Here is a 9,270-nt window from a genome sequence, read left to right on the forward strand (position 1 = left end):
CTTCTAGGAGTTTTATGGTGTCATGTCTTATATTTAAGTCTTTAAGCCATTTTGAGTTTATTTTTTTGTGTATGGTGTGAGGGTGTGTTCTAACTTCATTGATTTACATGAGGCTGTCCAGCTTTCTTAACACCACTTGCTGAAGAGACTGTCTTTTTTCCATTGTATATTCCTGCCTCCTTTGTCAAAGATTAATTGACTGTAGGTGTGTGGGTCTATTTCTGGGCTCTTGATTCTGTACCATTGATCTATGTTTTTGATCTATGTTTTGATCTCTGTTTTTGTGCCAATACCACACTGTTTGGATTACTGTAGCTTTGTAGTATTGTCTGAAGTCTGGGAGGGTTATGCCTCCAGCTTTGTTCTTTTTCCTCAGGATTGCTTTGGCAATTCTGGGCCTTTTATGGTTCCATATAAATTTTAAGATTATTTGTTCTAGTTCTGTGAAACATGTTATGGGTAATTTGATAGGGATTGCATTAAATCTGTAGATTGCTTTGCGTAGTATGGCCATCTTAACAATGTTAATTTTTCCAATCCAAGAGCATATGGGATATCTTGCCATTTCTTTGAATAATCTTCAGTTTCCTTTATCAATGTTTTATAGTTCCTAGCATATAAGTCTTTCACTTCCTTTATTTATTCATATATTTTTTGATGCGATTTTAAAAGGGATCGTTTTTTACTTTACCTGGGGAGCTTTTAAAGATCCTGGTTCTCAGGCCACACCCCAGCCCAATTACATCAGAATCTCTAGGGTGGGACCCAGGCATCAGTGTCTTTTAAAGCTCCCCTGGTGATGCCAGTGTGCAGACCAGTTTGAGAACCAGTAAAAGACAATTTCAAAGCTTCCTTCCATCTCTAATTCCAGTGACAGTGATCTTGAAGAGGGTACAGCCTACTTCTAATTTAATTCATAAAATAGGAATTGTGTGAGTGAATATTCCAGCAGTTTTGTAATTTTATATTCTTCTTAAATTCCCTGCTCTCAATCATGTTCCTCTTTGGCATCTTTTTCAGTCAGTGTTTAGACTCATAATTAATACCTTTTCCCTGCATAAATATTTATTTACTTCATACATCTGTCATAATTCCTTGTGTTCACTTGTACAGTCTGTTTGTGGCAGGTATACATTTCACAGAACTAGTTAACTTTTCTTTGTTACTCTAATAGAAATTAGCTCCTGAGCTCCAGTTCTGGCTCGCTGTCTTACGTGTACAGCTCAGTGAATTGTTATGTAGGTGTGCGTCCATGTAAGCCCTGCCCAGATTGAGATATTTAACACTTCCCCCCGGCAATCCAGAGGGCTCCCTCCTGCCCTTTCCACCCAACCCTACATCCCCCAGAGGTAACTGTGCTCTAACTTCTATCACCAGAGGGTCAGAGGTAACTGTGCTCTAACTTCTTTCACCAGAGGGTAACACTCAAGTCTCCTTTGACTAAGTGCTTCCTCTAATTGAGGTTCACGCCTCTCCCCGGGCTTCTTCTTTCCTGAGGGTGATCTAGGTCTCCCATCAGAGGAGAGGTCTGCTTCAGGCATGGCTGTTCAGTAATCTATTTATGTATCACAGACCATCCCCAAATGTAGTGGGTAAATACAAGACGTTCTCTCTCACAGTTTGGTGGGTTGATGGGGCTCAGCCCATTCTTCTCATCTCACCTGAGATCTCGAGCAGCTGCAGTCTGACAGCAGCTGCACCTGGGTCCCAGAGGACCTGCTGAGCTGGAAGGTCTGGGTTGCCTTCTCTTTCTGAGAAAGTAAAAATTATCTCTGGCTAAGAATGTAAAAATCTGCTCAGCCTTTCATTCGGCTGGAGTATGAGACATGGATTGAATGATATGCAGAATTGACAGAATATATTCCATCCAGGGACTCACTGCAAGGGGAAAGGCCTAACAACCATCTTTGTTATTCCTGAGTAACTTTGTTTTCTAAAATCATAGACTATCAGAAACTTTCATCAGTAAGAATGACACGCCCCGATTTTGCCCAGAGGAGCCAAGTCACTTGGACACAGAGAAAAAGCCTTGGTTTGTTTCTGGGCAAACCTCAGATGCACCTCCTCAGGTGCAGAGTTTCTGGACACGGCATTTTCCGTCTAACATAACCCTTTAGTGTCTGAGGAAACATGACCCTGGCGTCCATCTCGCAGTCCTGAGCAGATGTGGAATCCTTTACACGGAGCCTGCTTTGCTTTGAGCCTATCAAAACTTTGATTCAGTACCATAATCGCCGAATTGTATACTCTAAAATGGTGAATTTTATGGTATGTGAATTTTGCGTCTGTGGAATACGGCATCTCAGTTTTAAAAATGATAGACAAGCCCTTGGCATGGAAAATTGTTGGCTCTTAATGCCACTTTACACTGAGTTTCTTTGATGACCTCAGTTTAGTAAACTGGTTTTTCAATTAAAAACAAACAAAAATCTCAGCTTCATTTGTATTCCACTAAACCCCACCCTTCCCCCAAACCTTATGCTAACTCTGCTTTACTTTTGTTGGTGAGTTGCCCCATGATTCCTCTGGGGTGTGGTCTGTCTTTGCAGTGGCTCAATACACCTGGCTTTGTCAGGCCAGTTTGTACCTGACAGTCGTAAGCTGTCAGGAGGACAACCCTGGTGCCTTGGCACTCCTCCACATGGCCTCTCTCCACCAGTGGTGTCTTCCCCTCTAGGGCCTCTCCACGGGCTGCTCTCTCCAGCAGGGGACCTGGGCTTCTCACACGGTGGCTGACTTCCACAAAAACTAGAGTAAAAGCTGCCAGGCTTTCTTAAGACTTAGGCCTGGAGCTGTTACAGCATTTCTTCTGCTGCACTCTGTCGGTTACAGGGAGTAAGAGGCCAACCCAGATTCAGCGTGGGAGGGGACGGCACAGGTGTGGTTCATTGGGGGCCATCTTCGGAGGCCAGCTGCCACCACTGTCCTCTCTTCTCATGGCGTTCCATCATTAGGCTTCATCTGCCTTGTGTTTCAGCCTCAGGCCCTGCTAATCTGCAGATAGCATCCACTCTCTACAGACAGCCAGAGCTCTTCCAGTTTGCCCTCTGCTCAGTCCCTTCGGCTTCCCTCCGGGACCATGGGGAGTTTCTGGCCGCATTCCCCACACTGTGCTGGGATGCCCGGGTCTCTGCAGGCCTCTCTTAGGCCCAGCTGCCTGGGCTTCTCCCTCAGACCTTGTAATGCTACCACCAGGTGCCATGCTGGATGTGGCTTCTCGTCGGGGTCCACACTCTGGGGGTTCAGGCCCCTTGTGCTGGGGATTCCCCAGACCTGGCAGACTTACCCATCCTCTGAGGTAGTGAATGCCACTGACTGAAGGAATGGGGGGCTTTGGGAAAACAAGAAAAAAATGCACAAGAGAAAATAGATAAAATCTAAGTATTTAGTATAACTTTTCTAGGAAATCTGCAACAGTGAGGGCTGTTCTGTTTTAGGCAGCTATTAATAGGGATTTTTTTTCTTTTTAATTCAATTTTTTTTTTTTTTTTTTGGCTGCAACCTGCAGCTTGTGGGATCTTAGTTCCCCAACCAGGGATCGAACCTGGGCCCCTTGCAGTGGAAGCTCTGAGTCCTAACCACTGGACCGCCAGGGGATTCCCAGGCGGCATTAATATTGATTATCGGTATTGTTTTGATCTGAATTTGAGGTAATGATAATCAAGTTTACATAACTCTTAAGAACTTTCACACATATAATTTATTTCATCTTCACAGCAATCTTTTGAAAGGAGGGATTATTATTATTCCCATATTACAGATTATCTGTAATTCCCATATTACGGATAAGGAAACAGACTCGGGGAAATCAAGGGACTTTTCCAAGGTCACATATTGTATGGTTTTATCTTGAAGGGACAATTTTAAAAGAAAAAAGATTTGAAAGAGAACCAATGGGCCTGTGAATTTAAATGAGAATGTTTTGATTTTTCCATTTTGATTATCTTGCAAAATACTGGGCTTTTAGCGGGGGAGAACCTCAGGATTCCTAAAGAACAATAATGGCAAAGTATGGAGAACAGTTGTGATAAAGTGAGAAAGAAATAGATCACACAGTACCATTCACTTCGTAACCCTGCATGTGGAAAACCTGAGCCTCTGGATTCCTCATCTGAGAAAAGATATGAGACGCAGCTCGAGCCCTGGACCCGCTAATGGGGCCGCCAGGCTGACTTTGGGCTGAGGTTTGAGGGTTCAGGGCCCTGAGCGACAGGCACCTGAGGATAAATCCAGCTCCTCAGCGATAATCCGCGTGGCCGCGTGTTTGAGTGTGTGCAGCCGAGGCTGCTCCACAAATTCCTGTATAAAGGAACTCACCAGAACAGGACAGGGCGTTCATGAGACCTGCAGACGTGGGGGAGGAAGTGCTCCTCAAAGACCTTGGCTTTGGGGCCTTAACTTGGAAAATTGCCTCCCAGTAGGTCTTTTAATACATAGTGATCCTGCCTCTAAGTCATTATGTAATAAATGCTTTACATTCATTATTCTTTAAAAGCTGGACTCCATTTTAAATAAAAATAGACTGGAGACAAGAGAGGTCACTGACAGAAAAATCGTATATATTGGTATGGCTTTATTTTCCTTTTTCTCTAAATGTGTTTATAATTGCACACCAGGACAAACAAGTTTGAGCTCTTTGAATAGAAACCATTTAAGCTTTCTTTGACAGTGTGACTCAACTTGGGCAAATAGGGTTGAGAACGATCCACAGAAAAATAAAACAAATTGGCTACTTATGGAGCCACCTACTAATGGAAATGGAAATGCTTTTAGCACAAGTTCTTTCCAGGAATCTCCCAGACTGACTGAAATAGGGCAGGAATAAAAATGGCAAATTGGGCTTCCCTGGTGGCGCAGTGGTTGAGAGTCTGCCTGCCAATGCAGGGGACACGGGTTCGTGCCCCGGTCCGGGAAGATCCCACATGCCGCGGAGCGGCTGGGCCCGTGAGCCATGGCCGCTGAGGCTGCACGTCCAGAGCCTGTGCTCCAGCAACGGGAGAGGCCACAACAGTGAGAGGCCCGCGTACCGCAAAAAAAAAAAAAAAAAAAAAGGAAAATTACTTTAGAACATCATTTGAATATTGGATGCTACCACTTATCAGTTGCCTTGAGTTTGTGAAGTTCCTAATTCAAGAGCTGTTCACTTTTATAAAGACAATTGAAACTGATATATAAGGCGGGGGGTGGGGGGATGGTAAAAGAAATTTGGAGCATGTAAGAAAGGCCAAAAAGAAGTAATGATATATATTTTAAATTGACCTCAGTTCAAAATATGTTTTTGAATTTGCAAACCACAGGCCTCTTCCAGAGTGCCTCAATTCTGAGAATCTGTACGCTGATGAACTGAAATATAGTTACAAACGGAAATCTTAAAATACGGTTATGTATGCTTTTAAGGTGGATGTGATGTTTAAAGGGAGGGCAGGAACGTAGGGAGAAGATAAGAGACCAGAAGAAGACTGTCACAAAGTAGAATTTTCCAAGGAAGTTGTAAGTTTATCCAAATTTCCCTGCAGAAAACGATCATTTGAGTAAGTGTACCCTAATAATTCAGTCACTGAAGATACACTTATTTTGCTAACTTTTAGACCAGTGGTTCTCAAAGTGTGGTCCATGGACCAGCAGCAGCACCTGGAAACATAAGAACTACAAATCCCCACCCAACTTCCAAGACTTCTGAGTCTTGGAAACTCAGAAATCTGTGTTTTAACAAGTCCTCTGGGTGATCTGACGCACGCTCAAGTTAGACCTGTTTATCCCAGATTCATAAGTTTTTAGTTCCAGGCATCCAAGAGAGGAAACTTGGCCCATTTTTCTGCTATTCAGGTGTGCCTCATTTCCAAAACACAGGGTGTCAGGAGGGGAAAGACGGGTGTGAATTGGTTCTGGGCGACAATGTCACATAGTTGGAGAAAGAGTGCTAAGCTCAAGAGAAGGACCAGCTGTGTGCCCCCTGCAGATTCAGGGCGGAGAGCTGGTGAGGATGCACAAGGAACCCAGAAGCCTTCTGAGAAGGAAAGAGCAGGTTGGAAAGCACAGGCTCGACTCAAGAAGAGCAGATAGTGGGGGAATGGCCACAGTTTTTTTGGTGCTCTGCCTTCAAGAGGTGGAGCTTAACTCTCCTTCCTTTGACTGTGGCCTGGACTCAGTGACTTGCTTCCAGTGACAGTGTGTCACTTCCAGGACTAGGTCACAAAAGGCTGTGGCCTTTTCCTTTTTCTCACTCTTGTATCACTCGTTCTTGGGGAAGCCTGCTGAGGTGTCACGAAGACACTCACAAAGCCTTGTGAAAAAGTCTGTGTGGCCAGGAACTGAGGTCTCTGAAGAGCTTCCAGCCCCAGCCAGGCCTTCAGATGACTGCAGAGACTGGGCCCCCTGCACCGCCCCGCCCTGCCCCACAGTGTGACTCAGATGGCCCTGGCTTCCGCCCTTTACCCCTCCCATCACCCACACTTGCACTCGAGCCCTCAGAATAGGAGGACCTTAAATCACTGGGGTCTCTGTGTGTTTCCCCCTCTTTCGACTACAGTCCACCCCTGCAGGGGCAGAGGGAGGAGCGGTGGGAATAGATACACGCGTGAGCATGACAGGGGACCTCTCCCTGTTGCCTGGCACTACGGCACCAAAAATGCCTGTACTCAGAGCTGGAAGGGCAGTGGTGAGCAGGAACACATCTCCAGCCCCGTGTGAGGATGCATCAGGATTAACAGGTTAGGGCCATCTGAATATAGACTTGAACAGGCGGGGGCGGTGGTGTGAGAACACTTAAGATCTACTCCCCTAGCAAATTTCAAAAAGTATACAATATAGTATTGATAATATTAGTCACCATGCTGTACATTAGGTCTTCGGAACTTATTCATCCTGCATAATGCTGCAGCTTTGTTCCCTTTGACCAACATCTCCCCATTTACCCCACCCACACCCCCTGGAAACCACCATTCTACTCCTTGCTTCTATGAATTTTGACTTTTTTAGGTTCCATATATAAGTGAGGTCCTGTAGTATTTGTCTTTCTGTGCCTGGCTTCTTTTATTTCATTTAGCGTACTGTCCTCCAGGTTCATCTGTTGCTGTGATCTGAATGTTTTTGTTTTCCACAATGGCTGTACATTACATTCTCACCAACAGAGCACAGGGGTTTTTTCTCGTCAGCACTTCATCTTTTATTATTTTGATAATAGCCATTCTGACAGGTGTGGTGTGATATCTCATTGTGGTTTGATTTGCATTTCCCTGATGATTAGTGATGTTGAACACTTTTTCATATACCTGTTGACCATTTGGGTGTCTTTGGAAAAATATCTACTCAGGTTCTTGCCCTTTTTAAAATCAGGTTATTTGTATTCTTGCTTGAGTTGTTTGAGTTCCCTATATATTTTGGATATTAATCCCTTATCAGATGTATGGTTGGCAGATATTTTCCCCATCCCATAGGTTGTTCCTTCACTGTTTCTTGTTTCCTTTGCTATACAGAAGCTTTTTAGTTTAATACAACTTCATTTGACTATCTTTTTTTCATTGCCTGTGCTTTTTGCGGTCTTATCTAATAAAGGATTGCACGCACCAATGTCAAGAAGCCTTTCCCCTATGTTTTCTTCCAGTATTTTAATAGTTTCAGATCATATGTTTTAGACTTTAATCCATTTGAGTTGATTTTTGTATATGGTGTGAGATAAGGATCCAATTTTATTCTTCTGCTTGTGGCTATCAAGTTTTCCCAACACCATTTATGGAAGAGACTGTCCTTTCTCCATTGTGTGTTGTTGCACTTTTTTGAAATAAATAGACCATAAATGTGTGGATTTTATTTCTGGGCTCTCTGTTCTCTTTTATTTGTCTACATGTCTGTTTTTATGCTAGTCTCATACTATTTTGATTAATATAGCTTTGTAATATATTTTGAAATCAGGTAATGTAATACCTCCAGCTTTGTTCTTCCTGTTCAAGATGACTTTGGTTATCAGGGTCTTTTGTGGTTCCATATAAATTTTAGGATTGTTTTTTCTACTTCTCTTAAAACTGCCATTGGAATCTTGATAGGGATTGCACTGAATCTTTAGATGGCCTTGGGTAGCATGGAAATTTTAACAATATTAATTCTTCCAATCAATGAACACAGGATATATTTCCATTTATATGTGTCTTCTTCAATTTCTTTCATCAGTGTTTTATAGTTTTCAGTGTACAGATCTCTCATTTCCTTGGTTAAATTTATTCCTAAGTATTTTATTTTATTTTATGCAATTGAAAATGTAATTGTTTTCTTAATTTCTTTTTCAGATATTTCATTGTTAATTCTAAAAAGACAACTGATTTTTCTATGTTGATTTTACATCCTGCAACTTTACTGAACGTGTTTATTGGTTTCAATAGCTTGTGTAGTCTTTAAGGTGTTCTCTATGTAATATCATGTAATCTGCAAACAGAGACAATTTTATTTCTTCTTTTCCAATTTAAATGCCTTCTATTACTTTTTCTTGCCTAATTGCTCTGGCTAGGACTTCTAGTGGTATATAGAATAGAAGTGATGACAGTGGGCACTCTTTTCTTTTTCCTGATAGTAGAGGGAAAACTTTCAGCTTTTCACCATTTAGTATGACGTTAACTGTCGGCTTGTCATATATGGTCTTTATTTTAACACGCTTTTTAAAAAGTGCTTTGTAAGAGGTTTTCTGTGGAAAATTGGTAAAATCAAGTGAGATATAATGTTTTATTCAAAGGGGAAAACTCAATTAAGAGAATGCTTTAAATTGACTCTTGTGTTGCGGGAAAAGTTGAAAGATCTGAATCTTTGATACTTTGAGGGGTATTAAGGGACATAAGACAACAAAGATACAAGAAATAACAAGTACTACTAACCAGGTTTTTAAAATTTTTTTAAATATTTATTTATTTATTTATTTGGTCGTACTAGGTCTAGGTTGCAGCAGGTGGGCTCCTTAGTTGAAGCTCATGGGCTCCTTAGTTGCGGCTCACCAGCTCCTTAGTTGTAGCACGCAGACTCCTTAGTTGTGGCATGCGAACTCTTGGTTGGGGCATGCATATGGGATCTAGTTCCCTGACCCCAGGGATCGAACCTGGGCCCCCTGCATTGGGAGTGTGGAGTCTTAGCCACTGCACCACCAGGGAAGCCCCTAACAAGTTTATTGAAAGATTTAAGTTCTTTTTTTTTTTTTTTAATATTTATTTATGTTTTTGGCTGTGCCAGGTCTTAGCTGCGGCATATGCGATCTTAGTTGTGGCATGCGGGATCTAGTTCCCTGACCAG

The sequence above is a fragment of the Pseudorca crassidens genome, chromosome 5 (assembly GCF_039906515.1).
Source record: "Pseudorca crassidens isolate mPseCra1 chromosome 5, mPseCra1.hap1, whole genome shotgun sequence".
Lineage (NCBI taxonomy): Eukaryota > Metazoa > Chordata > Mammalia > Artiodactyla > Delphinidae > Pseudorca > Pseudorca crassidens.